The 18,806-nt window shown below is 37.0% G+C and overlaps 1 protein-coding gene and 1 long non-coding RNA gene across 2 annotated transcripts in view; one reads left to right on the top strand and one right to left on the bottom strand.

Moving 5' to 3' along the window:
* LOC126864386 (prickle planar cell polarity protein 3-like) overlaps nucleotides 1-18,806 on the top strand; it is a 126,831-nt gene that overhangs the window by 16,356 nt on the left and 91,669 nt on the right. The gene's annotated exons all lie outside the window — the stretch shown is intronic.
* Nucleotides 3,374-8,200, bottom strand: LOC126864643 (uncharacterized). Its single transcript, XR_007689271.1, has 3 exons — nucleotides 4,960-8,200; nucleotides 3,886-4,583; nucleotides 3,374-3,726 (listed from the first exon to the last, which is right to left on the bottom strand). It is a non-coding gene; the product is annotated as an uncharacterized LOC126864643 (long non-coding RNA).

Below are 18,806 nucleotides of genomic sequence, written 5' to 3'. Positions count from 1 at the left end.
CCAAATAACTCCAATCCGTATCATCTCCTGTCAGCCTTTTTCGATACGATTGCACTACTTCGCCGATATTAATCTTTTATTATATATTAAACATTAGAGTGGATTGATCATTGAAATACAGCTTTGATCGTAACATATTGCAATATTTCAATGGTCTACGCTGCCATTGTGAATTCGACCTTAAAACTTTACCTACCATCAGCGATCCTTTGAGTAATGCGTCTGGTTGGGCTTTAACTTGAATCACCTCCTATATGTCGTACGCGGTCTCGTTGTTTTAATGCAGCGTTAACCATCGATTGCTGATCGAATCAATATACGATAAGCATGTTAAATGTTCGTCCCAGAGAGAGTTTTGAAATTCCAATATTTGTTTTCTCTTTATTAGGGTTCGCTTTACACGTATGAACACACAAGATATATATTGATGACTATGTTCTGTACTGTTGTTCGGGATAATCTTGCATTAGATCCACTTCGATGAAAATAAACGTCACCTCTTTTGATCATAACTCAATTCGAAGTTTATTGGTTCCACTTAATTCGATTCGGTTCATTTCGTCACAGTTTGGTACAAGTTAACGGACCGTAATTCTGTTTCTTTTAGTCGAACGCAATTCTCTCTACTTCCGTTCAATTAATTTCATTCGTCTCGAATCTGGTCACTTCGTATCGCACTGTACTCCATCCCGCGTAATTTCATCGTAAGAACATCCAACATGGCGGACAGTCAGAATTCTACGAGAACCATTCATTACCAGGCATTATAGTTCCATGTAACCATTTCGTAAAAATGATTCCACGATAATTCTCGACCTCCTAATAACCTCCCTTACAAACCTACCAACCATCGTAGCTATGAACTATCTCCCTACAATCATCATCACTCCTGCGCACCATACGTACCCAATACACGATCCGAGCACGATGATTGCAGCAGAAAAAGAAGCCTGTGCACGTCCTAACGAAAAGAAGTCGAATTCACGCGGTGTATACGTGCACGCGGTCAAACTGGCATAAGTGGTGGGGTTAGGATTGATGGTGGGGGAAGAGGTAATAAGAAGGACCAGAGCTACGAGAGTCTACTCTTGGCCGTAGAGCAGTAACGACGTACGGTTAAGAGCAGGACAGTGAGGGTGGGAATTAAATAGGGTGGACTCTTGATTAGTTTTCTCGTCCACCCTGCTTCGAGCACCCCAGATCACTTCCACGCTTAATCCAGCATTATGAATATTTTCTCCTCGTCCCACAGACGGACTTACCAAATGAGGAAAAAGCATAGTGTGGTTCTGACCAGTGAATATACAGGTTCTACCGTATACTCATGTTACATATCGTATCTTGCGACGAATTTTATTATGGCGCTAGTGCACCTTCTGCTTAGAATCGGCGATTATGTTGGTCCATCGCATCGCTGATTGAAATTGTAACTTGAAGAAGATGGGAAGTTAAAATGAGTTGGGATTCTGAAATCTGTTCTGTGTCGAGATAACGAAGCTAGGGGTTTTTGCAAAAATGTTTAATCGTATGGATTGATTATTTTGTGGGCATTAAGGTTCATGAACTTTACAAATTCACCGGTGATTTGGGCCAGATTTTAGATTAGATATTTCGAATCATTGCCATCGGTTCTTTATGTTCTTATATTCTTCCACATGGACCATCTTTGATAACTCTCAGGCGATCTCCAGTCACCCGAATAAAAAAATTCTTACTGCCCTAATATCTGTAAATCTTAACCCCTACTCGCGTAGCCCGACACTTCAGATTCCGTGTTATTTCGAATTCCGTCGGTTCTAAGAATTACGAAGCAAGATCTCGAAAGTCCCGAGCGAGATTCGCGCGTCGCCAAAAAGGTTTCCACTTCAAAGCGGAGGAAGCCGCGGATGTTAAATAAGTTTGCTCGACTGACGTCTCCGAGGGTGGGGAAGATCCGGTCGTCTTGGTCCTGTGAAGCGTCGGGACGCATTTCGAATGCCGTCGCGTCGCGAGAAAATCGCGCAGAGAAAGACAGGGTCTCTTCTCCGGTCGTTTTACGAGACTAACCTCTCCTCTCAGATGCCTAACCTCCCTCTGTACCCTGAGAATGAATCTCTTGCTGGGTAATTAGGCAGATTACTTTCCGGAGTCGTTCTGCTGCCGGTTTCTTACTCGACTCTAGGCTACGGTATATATTTCGACCACTGGGGCGGAGGGACAATTAAAGGAAGAAATTCTTTGGTCCCCTTCGACAATCGGGGACCAGGAGAGTAGAAGGGTAGCTATACTGTTCGGTGTCGTGTGCCCTGTGCGTTCGTGGCGATTCGAGCGGGGCTTAAATTTACCGCAAAGCTAATCGAGCAAAAGGCGCGTTTCTAGCGGAAGTAATGCCGCACTTAAAGAGCTCCGTGGCGGGTCTCCACTTCGAGAGACGGTGCCATGATTACCGAAAATATCTCGCCCCGGTGGGAAGAGAGCACAGTTTACGCAGAGGTGGAACAGAAGAACGCGACCATAACCGATGACTATGCGTACACTGTAGACAAGCGGTGAGGGGATATAGTGGAACGGTGGTGGGGATAAGACAGTTGGAAGAAGATAGGACGTTGAGAGGCTCGGTGAATAGAGGGAGACACTACACTACAGAGTCGGTACGGCCAGGCAAGAATGTACCGTTTTTATTTACGAGCCATGGAAGATCCAGGTCTCGACCGCGGCGGTCTCCTCCCGTTAATTAAATAATATTTCTCGAGAGAGAAGCCCACGGGAGCAGCAGCGTAAAGCTACGATAAGAGCCCAGAGGGGGGAAACACCTCGCGTCGACGAAAAAAACATGGCCCTGCTAAGAGCACTTATTGCAGTATTGAGATCGTAATTCAGAGCCAAGGCCTCGTCATAAACGTTCCCTCCGGCCGGACCTTTGGCCACTTCAACCTTTTCTTTCCGCTCCTCCTTCCTTATCCACTGTTATTCTTTTACTTCCTGTTTCCCCTTGCGCCTTGTATCTTTCATCGGACCAACTTGTGCTGAAGCAGAATGGTGGGAGGACAACTCCTCGTTTCTAGGTCGTCATCGTTAACGACTTTGGGTTGTGACCCCCCGGTCATCCTGATGGATCACGCGAAAATTGAGACCGCCTGGTCGCGTTCGAATCGACCAAGGGTGAGTCAGAGGTGGGCTGGTTCGTTTAAACTGAACAGGTTTATTATGCCGGGTCGTTGGGTTTGGTTACTTGCAACTTTGGTTTCATTTGAGGTTAGCGTCCCTATCTATGGTCCACTGAATGAAGGGTTCTTTTTGTTTCTTTTGGTTAATCTTCAGTTATTCAATTCCAAAAGTGAAGTAGAAATAAGATTCCATTATAGCATAGATTTATTAAAAATAAACAAACTGCTGGAGGTGAAATATTGCTTTAATCACGCTAACTAAACAATCTTATTAGTAATAGATTACAATGTCAAAACGTACATATTAATTAAAAATACAATAGTGTAACGATAATATAATCTGTACTTAAATAATCTTGAAAGAATTTTGTCCAATTTCTTCAGTCGCTAGGATCGTGATATACATATATAAAGTCATGGAATTTCATAGAAATTGCGATCGTCCGTTCGCCATTAACGCTGAGAGAACTCGATCCGTTCGTTAGGTTATCTCGAGTCTTTCTTTAGGAGTGCGTACAAGAACAACATCGAGTGCCGTGAGTAATCGAGAGCACCACAAATGCACCTGATATCACGAACTCTGAAACAACCATTATTACTTGCGATTTTCGATAATTTTCTTTTTCCTTCAATATCTTTATGTGTTTGAGTCTCATGAAGCTATAAACTACTTTGCCATAAACAACGATAAATTTTTCTGAAAGCGATTAAATTTTATCTATATTAATGGAGTTCTTACAGGCGAGATAACTGGTTCCATGAAACGTTATCTTTCGAGTTTACCAGCAGCCAAAAAATTACGAACCACCTGTCTTAATGAATCTAAGTTTTATTTGGTTCTTTGAGGCTGGTTTCTAAATTGAAATTTTATCTCCCAATAAAAGATCCATCAAGCATCGTTTAATGCATGCTCGGCATTATTCAGTATTATCACGATATCGTACGCCATTTTGTCTGCTCAAGTTTCTTTCTAGGTCGAGATAAATTTTTAATAATCTTTATATTTATGCAGAAATATTTAACTTAATAGAAATTGTATATCATAAGAAAAAAATACGTCTAATTGCTTGATTATTATTTATCCCGAACTGTTTAAGGAAGTTGATAATTTCTTTTTTATTACTTTTTTGAAAGTATACCTATATATGGTTTAATAAAACCCGTAAGTACGAAATATGTACAGTGAGGTTATAATTTGTTCACATTAACGATACCAAGTGCGAATAATCTATGTACATAAATAAAGATAAGCTTTCTATCTGGTCTATAACACGCTTAAGGTATCTCAAATAGCCCATTGGATACCACAGCCTCGTCCTAAGAAACACATCATCTGTCCAACTTCACTGTACTCCTAGGAATACTGTTACTTTCGCTTTTACTACATGCTTGCATCTATTTTCATTGCACGAATTGCGCTTAAAACGTCTTCCAATCCTGGGAAACAATTAAAAGATCTAATTAAATGTTGGATCATAATGTTGGATCTTTACAAAAAATTACTTAAATCATTATTATGAATTTCCATTTGGTCTCCTTAATTGAAGCATCTTTTAATCGAAAATTTCTATATACGTAGAGCTAGAAGTTAACGAAGACAAATTAATTTCAACTACGTTTGAATTTCAATTCTTTCAAATATGAAATGAAACAACGCATTTGAAATTAGGAGAGTCTCAAATGTTAGGGATCTGGGTATGTGCAAAAGACGATCAAAAGATGCAAAAATGATATCCAAGTGACAAATTTAATATAGTTTAATATAATATAAATTTAATATAGTTTATATAAAGTTTAATATAGTAATATTTACTATAAATTCTCCTGTACGTTGAGCTTGTGTTATCACTTTCCTCCATTCATCCTTGCACACCACGCCATCTGCACTCTCGAATTTAAATAAAAGTGGCGCATTAATCTCGCTTATGGCCGACCGTTTCTTTCTTCCCCTTTTTCCCTCTTTCACGCTTTTCCGTCTGATTCTTCTCAACTACGCATTACTTACCGCCGCTATTCCCCCCCCCCCCCCGCCCGCCTCTTTCACCGACTCGTCCTCGTTTTTTGAGCAGTTTCGTTGAGACACGACTCGTCGTCGCATTCCTTTTTCTCGCATTTCACTCGGCAAACATCGCGGTCGTTGTCCCGTCGCGAGTCTAGGACACGCGGCGCCCGGCATCCGCCGGCGTCTGGCGTCTCGGCGCCCGCTTCCCTCTCCCCTATCACCCTGTGCTCTGACCGGTCAACAGTCTTTCTATATCTCTCTCTTTCCATGGACCAATCGATGGAATAGACGAATTGGCAACGTTTCTGCGACTCGCGCAACTGCACCACTTCGTGATTGTTCATCTAGGTAATTCCTAGGTGTCACTACCTGGGGATTAATATGGCGTTGGATGGCGTGATCGTCTGGCCTGCTGGATGAGGGCAGGTATTTTTTTGGTTGCTCTGAAATGATTGATACCTCGAGGATGTAAAAGTAGCGGAGAGTTGTTTGTTGATTGGGTAAATTGGTAGTAGTTTTCAGTTTCTTGCACAGTTTGCTTGAGTCATGACGAGGAAGAAATTGCTTGATCAGTTTTTATAAGGTTAAATGGTTCGTTGATTTGTTGTGAAGAATTAAGTAGGTAGTAGAGCGAGTGTTGAGATGTGATTTGGATTAAGCGAGTATTAACATTTTTATTTTGCACTCATTTCCTAATTTTATTACATCGTTAATTTGATTATTTACTGTTTTCTGTTTATTTACTATTGAACCTGTTTTGTTTACATTTTCGATTTTAATTGTTTACTTTCTGTTTATACATACATTTTGTTTATGGTCCATTCATTTATATTCTGATCTTGTATGGTCAGAGTTTTGATGTATTTTCCTACAGTGTGAATATTTAAAGTTTCGGTTACGTTCTGGATTTATTTGTTTACATTCTTTATTTGCTTCCATATACATTGTATATATATCATAATTTCATTGTCAATGGTCCAAACTCTCATGCTATATACATTGCTCCCTTATGACGTATCATCCATTTACCTTAACCTCAACGCCAAAACAAAACTAAGCTTCTAACCAGCAAAAATCCAGTCTCTATCATCACCCATGTATAATCTGCTCATATATAGCTCACGGATTATACTCTCGACTGTTCAAATTACTGGCGATAACGGCGGAGCAGCGCCGCCGGTGGCTGGCAGTGATGCACGCGATGCAAACTCACCGAGTCCCGTGAGAAAAGCCGCGTTTGCCTGGATCAGAAAAAGGCTCGCGGCTAACCTTCACGCCCACACTCTCTCTCGAATACCTGTCGAAACTGATCGCTATTTAGATATTAACCGCGCAAGCAGCGATTTCTCAGACAGAGTAAAAGAGATAGCGATACGATGATCATCGTGCAGCGATATGCTTCGTGCTTCATTCAGCTCATATGTTCACAAATCGATACATCGAAGATGAAGAGTAAAAGAGAGATGGAGAACGCGTTTGGTTGTGGTTACGCCGACCATCGGAATTTAAGGGTACACCGGCTGGTACCCGTAGGTAAGGGGTCGGTCAGTAAATTAATTACGGCTTAAAACATCGTTAGGATCTGCCACAGCCGGCCCGGTGGGTTCGGTTATTAGCGCAGTACATCATACTCGCCGCTGAGAGCCACCCCTCTCAATCCTCCCTCTTCGATTTTTCGCTCGAGATTCGGCATCTACATTATTGTTGTTTGAAGGAATTACCCAGAGGTTATGGAAGCTTTTGGCTTCGAAAAAGTGGTAGGGGAAATTGAAGTAGGAAAGGAGAATGAGAAAATTGGAGGGGGAATGGGTGGGGTTAGGGAATGATTCTGAAGGGAAAGAATAGATGTTTGGGACATGTTTGGGAAATTCAAGTAATTCAGGGCTCCTGGTATATTGGCAGTAATGTGTATTGTAGGTTAGAATGCTGGCGGAACATTCCGTTAATTGTCCATTGAAATCTGAAATTGGATATATTTTACTATAATTACGAAGAGTTGTTATAATTGATATATATATTTTATAAGATTAGAAGAGCTATACGTTCCTTTTGTGGAATCATGTGAATAATGGTGAAGTAGTCTGATCACTACTTTCCCAGGATATAGCAGGATTTTTTCCTGCGTCAAATGTGCCATTGCCAACTGTGTCTCGTCGTATAACCACGGATTACCTCTCTTTATCTCTTCCTCCCCTTTTCTGTGTCCCTCCATTCCTTCATCTCATACATCTCTTAGAGTACCCTATGAGTGCTTTGTAGCCATACTGTGTCTTTCCTGTTTGACATTTTTGTACAGTCCATACAAAAGTATTTTCAAAATCCTCATCACTCTTAATTCATTCGTTCATTGATGAAGAACATCGTCCAAACTTTGTAAAAGAAACAATTTTAATTAGAATATTTTTTTAGTCATTAAAAATTTTTATTCGAATATAAAGCATTCGATAAGTTCAATTAAGTGTTTATTATCTATAATACTCCCTGAATCGATGATATATAATCTTTTCGATGCATCGATATACGTATTCAAACCTCCATATTTGTTATTTATACCACAATAACCAATTATTTATGGCCAACCGTGGAACCATTAGAACGATATAAAGTTTAGAAATATGTTGGCTGGAGCGCGGTGATTAAGGCGAACGCAACTGAGGATTAACGTTACCCAAACGATTTTCGATAGTCGAATCCCCCATACAGTTTTACACTGCCTCCGCCGCTGAAATCCCACGAGTTTAAGCCGCCACGGAATGGAAAAGATGAAATTCGAAACGCTCGGCAAGCTTATCCAATTATATCGACACGCACTATAGGTTAGGGTTCCCTTGTCGATGGATCGAATTGACGTTTCTTGCATAGCTTCGATATATCCTGAGATTGAATTTAGATTGATCACACAGTCTCAGGTGTCGCTGTAGCTTAACCGTTATGTTAAATAAGGATTCCAGTTCATATCGATTTATCGATTTATGTAAGTGTTGATGTAAGGTGTCACTAGAGCCTTTTATTTTAGGTTTAAAATTTCAAAATGATTGATATTTAATTTCTCGTTCAATATGTGTACCTCTGGTCTTTTTAAAAATATGAAATTTAGATTTACACGAGTACCTACCTATCAAACGATTTTATAAAAATTTATATCGATCAATTTTATTTCCCAACATTTCCGATTATCGTTACTTTGGTGTTGTAATTTAGATTATAGAGTTTAAATACTTTAGGTCTTTATTTTAGAAATTACTGTCGTAATTCCAAGATTAATATCTTGCTGTTTATTATAATATTCTGATATGGATACAGCCGCGACGAGCAAATAGAAAGCAAGAGTTGTTCGATCGATTTTACATTAAGATTCTCGGGCCGCGCTTTTTGCTCCTTTCGTGGCTCGCGTTTCGGAATCCTTAATCGGGAAACGATGTCGTGGGTATGTAAAATCGGGACGTACATCGGGGAACAGGTCGTACGAGTAATCGCTGGCAGAATGCATCGGTGTACTCACGGCAAGCAGGCCGGCTTTCACTTTAAGGACGGTTCACATTAAACTGCACGCGCTGCATGAGAGCGCTGAGTCTTTGCCTCGATAGTTTACATTTCATGAGAAAGGCGAGTCTCCGACGATTAATATCTTAAGAATTGCCCCGAAGATTTGCAGATTTGAAATGCCTGATAAATAAATCTTTATCCTTGTATCTCGTTCGTTATCGATCGTGTATTGATTTTCGATAATGTTCGAGCGATTTATTCACATGCAATGGTATGTGAAAAATAATTTAATTAATATAGAACGGAGATGCCAGAAGATTTTGGAAAAATACGCAACATAATACTGTGGTTATGATGCAAATATGATACACGCGAAAAATTCTACTGCCCAAGAACACAAAATGCTGCTTTTCCCACTACGCTATGTCTCGTTTTTTCATTCCATTTCTGTAGTTATTAATGGAACAGAAAAGGAAATTAGTTCATTAATAATTGCTAGCATCTAATTCACATCCATTTCTGGCCATCTGTGATATACTAAAAATAGAAAGAAGGAAAATAAAGGAATTACAATGATAAAAGAACAATACAAATACTATATAAACAATTCAAAATCGATTGTAAATTCTAACCTTTAAATATTTCGCTCATTAACCGTAGTTTTAAACCTTATCTAATATAATCTAAAAATAAAACAAGACAAGTTATCGAAAGGCAATTAGATTAATGAGTGCAACTAATGGTCACGATTGATTGGCTCTGGTCCTCGACATGGCTGCTTATTCCTCCACACGTTCTATGGTGTGCGAAAGTTATCGAATTTCATGTATACGCTTTCCTAGGAATGCAAGCCGCGTAACTCTATACGTTGGTCACGCACGAAGGATTCGCGGGAGCGACGTATATGCTCGGTATTATGTATATGCGTCAGCTAACTCCATCGAAGGATCTTCGTATCGATCGTTTGTTCCATTCGCTTCTTGTACAATGTGCAATATACGCTATCGGATTCTCAAAAAGCCAATTTTAATTCCTGCAGCATGTGCGAGGCAAGTGAGAGATAAATCTCGACGAAATAACGAAACTGTTGAGTAAATTAATGTCTTCTGTGAATAATATAATTATAGTGTTGTGATACATTTAAAAGTGAGGTATATAATAGTTGAAAGAGAATGATTATGATAGAGTAAAGAATAGAATAGGTTAGGTATGACTTTATTAAGTTATTCGGCTTGTTTAGGATGGTTTGTGATGGAAATTGGGTGATGTATTAACTGAAAGCAATTAATTAATATTTATGATGAAATTTAAGTATTGCTGGTATAGTACATTCTATAAAGACGTGAAGAATAAAAGAGGTTAAATATTGAGACTTAATTGATTAAATCAACTATTTTATTGCTAGAGTGATTATTATTGTAAGCTAAACGATGTTAACAATAATGGGAAGGAAATATAATTATACTTAGATAGTTTATTTTTATAATATTACAATAAAATGTTTTAGAATAAATATTCAAATGTAGTCAAACAATTTCCAAAAATTGGTAAGTAAGATATATAACTTAGAAATATTATATGAACTATTACGAAATGTTTATCATATTCTATAATTCCGTTTACGTTTCCTCCTAGAAGAGACAACTCTCCATGCTTCTTATGTCATCCTCGTCACGTTATTTCTGATTTGTCCTCTCGCCATTCATTCTCCGATTTCTTGCATCTTTCTCTCTGTTCTCTAATCACCTTGCATATTAACGGAGAAGTGCTCGGTGTGGTCTGTACACGGAGTTCCCTTCCGTCGAATGACTACCCACAGCCTACATTATCCTTCATCATCATTAAGGGGATGACTATAGTTTCGCATAAATGATCGTATCAATAGAAAATAGCCATCTTTGCACGAAATTCGATTAAGCACAACTTATATATATATATAAAGTTATATTAAGTGAATATATCTAGTATATATATAGTATATATATATAATATAACTTCACTAAAACATAAACTATCACATACAGGGCATATTAATTTTTACTTACAATTTTCTCTTTTCTCTAATGAGGTTAGGATATGTATCTATGTATTTATTAGAACATAACCTATATTCATAAATATCGTACATTTATTAGTTAATTTTTATTATCTATGTCTCTTTCTAGGACAACTATGTGATGAAAAATAATAACCCTGTCCTCGATAACAATAATGAGATGAGAAAAAGGAGTTCTTAAGTGTCCTAATTTATTGCGTAACATGGTAGTCAAAGTACAGTGTAGTGACGCAAGATTATCGGGTGGCGTTATGGTGTTTATGGCGGCGGTCGTAACCCTATACGCTGTTCTAAATAAAATTATCAGGCTGTGTTGGAGAACAGGAATCCGTAGTACCGGCGGAGATACCATTGTACAAAACTACTAGTATTACAAGTTTTATAATTTTATGAAACGAGTCTACGTGTGTAGCATCGGCGATCAAGCACATCCCTAAGTATAATGTAACACAGGAACGCGTAAGGTACATAGATTGTGCATAGCATATAGAATAGATACCATGTAGCTGGAGCTTGAGATTCAGTTCAGAAATAGATTTTTCTGATCGTATCTGGAATGAGTTTCGATCTTTACTTTTTGCTTGCTTGATACAGTCTTAACCTTTTGAATAGTAAAGAATGTTAAGAAATTTAAAATATTGTGATATATCGAACTTTTTAATAAATTATTATTGCAAAATTGAAGTGAAAAGAATAGTAGAAATGTTGAGTATAGGACAAAATATTACGTTAAATATTAGGATTTATTAATATTATACAATATAGAAAAAGCAATCAACTTAGAATTCAGATATCAGAAATATAATGTACTAAATCAAAAATTTCTTTTTTTAAGGTATATACTATTCTAAATACGTTCGCTCTAAATTCGTTAAACGAAAGCTTTTCCCTTTAAATTCCCATTCGCCACTCACCACTTTCCCTTCAGAATTCTAGCCCTACAACGTATACACACATACATTTGCAATTGCTATTTAGTCTCACCGGCGCATAAACGCATTCCTACGATCCTTACTTCTAAACAACACGGTCACATTTCGCCCCCGAAAAACTCGTTTTCATAGTAGCGTTATATTGCATAGGGTGGGTCTGAATGGATGTCACGAAACTTATATACAAGCCTATTCAACATCCCAGAAATGAGGAAAATGTTGCAATACATATGGTCCACGAGTCATTTGTTTCTTGGATATATGGGTTTTTTATGAGAACATAATTTTCTAAGAAATTTGTTGGGTTAGTTATTTATTATTGATAATGAATTACAATATATTTATTATATTAGCATTAAAATATGAACAGTATACTAAAATAAATAAATTAGTAATAATAATTTGAAATAATAGTACATTCTACACACATCTACATTCAATTAATTTATAAATTGAATTCTTTTTAACCGTATTAATATAGATTATATTCACAATTTTTCATCCTTTTATAAGCAAATTTTTTGAAATCTTATAGTTTACAGATTAACAACAATCAGGGCGCCTCTAAGAAAATTATGGTGCCAAATTCAAATCAATTTGATAAGATCTACACTTTCATCCAACCTTTGCAAACTAAAGTAGCAAAAAGGAGGAAAGAAAGGAAAGAAAACTGCTCGATAGTATAAAATAGCCGAATCACAATGGACGTCCGTCACAGTGGTGAATTTTTACGATCACTCGTCCGTTTGAAGTCTCTCAAGGAACGAACCGTGCCCTCCAATCGTCGTAAGGTCCTCAAAGTCGAACGCGTTTCGATAGTCCAAGGAGAACCCTCGCAGCTGCCTCTGTCCCGTTCGAAGCTCGTTTTTTACATGAAGCAATTTTTAGGGTGCCGACCGAACTGTGACCATCGAGAGGAAGGGTGAGGGGAGAGGAGGTGTAAGAAGTTTTCTTAAAGAAAGATCGGGGTACCATTCGAGTGTCGAGGCTCTTTCGCGCCCCAACTCCACTCCTCGCGGCTACGACCACCTTTCTCTTCTTTTCCAACCCCTCGAGATGAGAAACTCCGACGGAATACCCTATTAGGAACGGTGCACGATTTTTGGAGATAATGATCCTCGAACTTTTCCAATGGCTTCCCTACAAACGTATAGCCTTTTAACTCGCCGCGGATTACAGAAACTTTCTTCGTCAAATATTTGGAGTGGAGCTGCTATAACGTGTTAATAAGAGAGGTTAGGTTTGATTCTTGATGGTTTGATCTCCAGATTTGGTCTTTCGACGAGGTTAGGATTTGGAGCCCTATGGAAAGAGAAATTATTATTTAAATTAAAAGGCGGATGTTATGAAGGTAGTCAGTAAATTGTTACTTTTAAAGTAATACTGTAGTGAAATAGTATAAGTAATATAAAGTAAAAGTGAAATAGTATGTATATAGAGTAGTAGTACGTATAAAAGAGAGTTGACAAAGTTGTAGAAATTAACGATTTCTATACCGAAGACTAGAATTTTTTCATTTTGGAACATCAGGACTCTAGAAATTTAAGAATTTAAGGATCTAGACACCTAAAATCTAAATTAAAGACATCTAAAATTAAAATTGCTTGAGATGTTTTTGAAATATCCGTTTAACAATTTTTTGTTAATTTAAGTCCTCAAAATTTGTTAGCCATTTTCTCGTATCTGAGATTCCTAAGAATATCTCAGTTCTTTCTTTCTAATATTTTATATTGTTTATTTTATGTATATGTCATGTTTTTTATATTCTTGAAACACATTGCAGATATAACAAATAACTATGATTAACGAAACTAAACTAAATAACTGAAATATTAAGAAATAGATGAAAGGTACTGATAAATACAAATGATACAGATCATGTGGCTATGATAGCTATGAAGTAGAAACGGCTGAAACGGAAAGTCGTTTGCTGGGAAGGAACGCGTCGACCGCAATTATGCCGTCGTCGACACATGCATCTTGCTGTATTAATCCTAGTTGCGTGATGGATACGTCGTTTCTTGTGGGCAGAGAGCGATTCACAACCGCAGAAGACATACCTTAATCCGTCCTGAAAGGTTGTTATCATTTCTTCACCCCTCGTGTCTGTTTACTATACCGACTGGTTCCCTATGAATTTTCTTGCATGAAAGAAAAATCACTGGCTACCATTTCTTCTCACAGCTTCAAATTATAATGTAATGTGACATCTATTCTTGTTTGATAAATCTATTATAGTTCCTTGAATTGAAATTTTACCGTGAAATATTACAACTCTTCAGTTCTAATCATTTTTCTATATAATGTATAATTTGTATAATTTGTAAAAAAAGTATATTTTATATAAGACTTTATATTCTATTTCTCTTATTATTATATACTCTTTTATTGGAAAAAAATTTGATTAAAAATTTCAATCATTGAAATCCAGGAGCGCAAAATTTTGAGCCGTCAAAATTCTAGAAGATTTCTCGATTCCTTCGAAAATTTTTATAGCTTTACCTAATGTTATAAATAAAAAATTTTGCAATATTGTTATTTTAAAACATTTTAAATAAATTTCAATCATATCAATAATATGACAATACGGAGAAATGATTGAAATTTGAAATCTTCCGAAATAATGATATTGTAAAAATTTTCTATTCTAATCACTATTAATCATTAGGTAAAATTATAAAAAATGTTATGGTATTAAGAAACCACAAATTCATTATTTTCGTTTCGGAAATAATACATAAATCGAATAACAGAAATGACAGATACATGTATACCACCCACATTATTCGCAGCCATCATCGATCCTCAGAAATTTACCTTGCTTCCCGTATTCTTCCGACATCACTCTTGGGACCCGGTTTTTGTTTCGTTTCCCATGCTTTGGTAACTTTCGAGCCAAAGGGGAGACAGAGACACACGTGGCCGAAGGGTTGCACGGACCGACCCGTAGCGGAAAGTGAGTTTTCCGTCACCCTTCCACTTTTTCTTTGTTTTCCACGCGCTACGACAGCGCCCACGCTTCTTTTGCTCGTAAGAACGTTATACAGGGTAACACTACAAATTTACTTCTTTTAGCATTTCCATTTTTATCTTACATTAAAAAAATACAAATAAAAGATATTATAAAAATGAAAAGCAGAACATAACCTCTAAAATTTGCGTAATGTCCTGTTATTATAGAAATGAAGTATCTCTCCACATACATGTAATTTACCTAAATATTTTTTTGTGCAGTACTATTACTATGTATAATACTGTATTCTGCTTGCAATGATTATGTTTTTAAGTACTTTTACTTGAGAAATTCCCCTAAATGATATAATAACAATATTTATAATAATAATGATCATAACAATAATGATAACATCAACGACAACAGTAAATCATCTTTATTATATGATATAAATATTCTTTGTAAATGTGAATTAAATAAATATATTGGAAAGGAGAATTTAAAAAAAGACAATGTTTTTCTTCTGTCGTACAAAGGACACTGTTCAGCTGACTATTTCTTTATGTTAATATGTTTTATTTTATACAAAAGAAAAACTGGACTATAGAAAAAGGTATAGATACATACATGTAAACGAGTTACGCAGTTTATAAATATGCAAATGATAAGGAAGTCGTTGAATGTCTATCTTATGTGGTCGTAAGGAATTGGAGTGTCGTCTTATCTATCGATAATTATTATTTTATTCAGGATAGTTGGCTTGTACGCGTAGACGAGGAAAAGTATTCTCCGTTTTTAGATATATCTCGTGTAATTTAATATGGATTTTATTATAGGGAGCAACGTGTCATCAGAAGTTCTTTGACGAGTTTGTGTCTCTCCACCGTGGTAGACTACACTATATAACTATATACATACCATACATAATAACCTTTACGATATGGCGTGATTATAAAATCGACTAACCGTCAAAGTTTATGTGCAAATCGACATAAATCTCAGGAGATACAAATCTGACACCTGAGTCACAATAGACTGAAGTATCTTTCAGCCTTAGTTTAGTTTCTACTGAAAAATGTAGTGTTACATACTTAAACCTTAAATGGCAGTTTCTATTAAAAAATATTAAATGTTTCCCTGTTTGGAACCTTTAAAAAATTTCACGGCTGCATTTCTACTATAATATCCAATAGGTTTCGAAGTGAGATATTTAAGAATTTGTTTTAAAAAGATTGGAGTTTAAAGAAAATTATTGAGGGCCTCAATTGTGAAGATCTCACATTGTACACGGAGGATTAAGACTTCGCTATATCATCGTACAGGTTACGATGCAGTCCGATGGGGCGATCGTGATAGAGTGCTAATGCGCATCTCGTGCGCGCAGGGTATAGGCGGCTGGATGAGTTATCCCCACCACTTGGCCTTTGTTTCTTGTTGCAAGTGCACTTGCAAGTCTCTGGGCATAGTGCGTAAGAGGGCAGCTGTAACTGCTTTAACGAAATAATAGCAAATCTAATTGGCTGATTATTAACCGAAGAACTCTGTGACCTTTTTATTCTTCAATATAGTAATTGTCACGATATAACAAGATCTTCATTGATGCATCATCTAGCTGTCGCATTGTAACATTCTATTTCATCTTTCATAACATTCTACGTAGTGTTCAAAAATTAGATTACCACGTAAAGATTTTAAGATATATCGTCAATAATGGTATAATAATACAAAACTATTTCGTTCTATTATATTATATTTTTTCTAACTGTCAAACAAGCTATTTTATGAGACAATAATTATTGCCTCACCCTGTATAAGCATTGGTGAAGCAGAGAGAAATTCTCGTATATCTTCAGCCCGCCGTAGGCAGCACTCAGCCTTCGGGATAAGTTCGTTAGAGTGCTCCGCTGTCTTCTGCTCCAAGATACTCCCGAAGGACGAGGAGGGTCGTTTGGTATTACCTTCACCTTGCTCCTCAGAGGCTTCCCTCCTCCTCAGCCGTCTTCTAATTTCCAGTGTTTCGACGACCGTTCAATTTTCGCAATTTACGAGGCCGTTTAACCCCAGTAGGTCCTTTTTCTTTTTTCTTCTTCTTTTTTTTTTGGCCGGGAAATGATTTAACGCCGACAATGAATGAACTCACTAATTTTGGAGTATTTATTGGTCTATTAATGATTTCAATTTTGACGCAGGTATCACGCTATGTTCGAATTTGAGTGACTTCATAATTTTTTTTATTGGAAGTGTTGCTGAATGTTCATCATTTTCTTTATACTAAATAATTAATTTCTCCATTTATTCTGGAGTAAGTTTAATCTTAAAAGAAAAGAAAGTATATCATTGTCAATTGCTATAGTAAAACAGAACACATTTTGACAGAAATGGATTACAATTGAATTTTTCAGTAAATTAATACTTGATAACGTTTGAGTAAATGTTAAAGTCTTTCTTCAGTTGATACATTTCAACTTCAAAGTTGATACATTTTAGGATACGATACAGACTTATGTTTTTGGCATAAATGTCATTTAAATATCGAAAACATTGAATTCCTCAAAATGATTCTTTTGGTTGTGTTATGCATGTATGAAAGTCGATAGCGGGAAGTTCGCCTACATTAGAGTCAATATCAGGATGTTCCTGAGTTTGTAGAGTAAGATACAGATCAGTCTGACTTGCGAGACTCAATGTTGGTAATTCAGGACTCGAGAAATTCGATACTCACGTCTTCAAAGTCGTGAAACTCGATACTAGTAATACAGGACTCATGAAATCGGATGCCGCGGATACCGGACGTTCAGAACATGATAGAAGAGGAGACATGAGAGTCGTGGAATTAGATATAGGCCACTCTTAGGACAATTGGACTACATATTATTGACATCTAGACTCCTAGAATATGATATAATTTTATATTTGTGAAATTATTGAATCTATTAGCGAGATTTACCGTAAGAGTCTCAAAGTATATATTTTGCCATATATTATTATATACTAAGATTACGTACTATTACCTTAGTACGTAAGATAGTGATAAGTAAAAATAATATAAACTGGAAGCCATGTTAAACCGAAAGGCAAAAATCACAATAAATAAATAAATAAATAAAAAATATTAAGAAGTTCCAAAGCTTTAGAAATGACCAGAAGAATATAAATGATTCTAGAAGATGCCAAATATTTCAGCAATTTCCAAAGGTTTTAAAAATTGTAATAACATATAAAAACTCGGACAATCTTAAAGATTCTAATTGTATTGGAGCTCCAAAAGAATACCTGGAACCTCTTCTAGGACTGTGAAACTAACTAAGCAATTTACTAACTTCTCCAATCCCTCTTTCGAGCCTAAAATCCTCCAGAAATCTATTCCATAGTTACATAACCTCTAAACAATCAAACATTTTAATCAAGCTTCCAAGAAATCTCTCTGACATTATTGCTACTAAAACAAAATGACGCAAAAACATTGCAATTTTCACCATATTTTCTCCCCATAATATAATCTAATTCTCCAAGTTATCTCTCAATTACCGTACCAATCCAGTTATCATCAAATCCACACTTATTTCGCCAATCTATTTAAATCAGCTCTCATTAAAGCAATCTTCTATTCGTCCCCTTCCCTAGGCAACTTAGAAATTCTCCTTTCTAGAACCAAGAGGAGGAAAAAGAAACCTCGATCAACTCACTCGAAAAATACCGTTCCGCCTAAATTGACTCGACGACAAATTGGTATTGCACGGTTGCCGCCGCAGGAAGGTACGGGCATTATTCGAGCGTGATGATGATGATCGATGCGGCGCGGCGCGCTGGATCCGCGCTTGAATCACTCGCGTTTCTGGCCGCGCGCTGCTGCCCGTCGCTTCGCGTCCTGGCCGGGTGTGCAGGGACGACGGGTAGCTGGGCAAAAAACGCGCTCGCCCGGCGAAGACCGGACCTTGATGCGAAGAAACTCGCTCCTGGCGGAGTGGCCTCGAGAATCCTGCTTCCCGGGAAATTTCTCTCTGGGAAATTGTTTTCCCTGAATTCTTCAACAATTGAGAATTATATGGTCAAGGGGCATGAGTTGAGGTGGAAATTTTCTTGGGAATCTTTTGTTGATGCTTTTTTTTTCTTTTTTCTCCTTTGATTTCAAACGACAAAGTATATATTTTTTAGAGAGTTAAATAGATCTTTTGTTGTTTTTGAAAGAATTGCCTGTTCTTTTTTCTTGATAATTACCGTACAATACCAG

The sequence above is a fragment of the Bombus huntii genome, chromosome 1 (assembly GCF_024542735.1).
Source record: "Bombus huntii isolate Logan2020A chromosome 1, iyBomHunt1.1, whole genome shotgun sequence".
NCBI classification, from domain to species: domain Eukaryota; kingdom Metazoa; phylum Arthropoda; class Insecta; order Hymenoptera; family Apidae; genus Bombus; species Bombus huntii.
The sequence above is the reverse complement of the archived record's forward strand: the minus strand, read 5'-3'. Positions and strand labels throughout refer to the sequence as shown.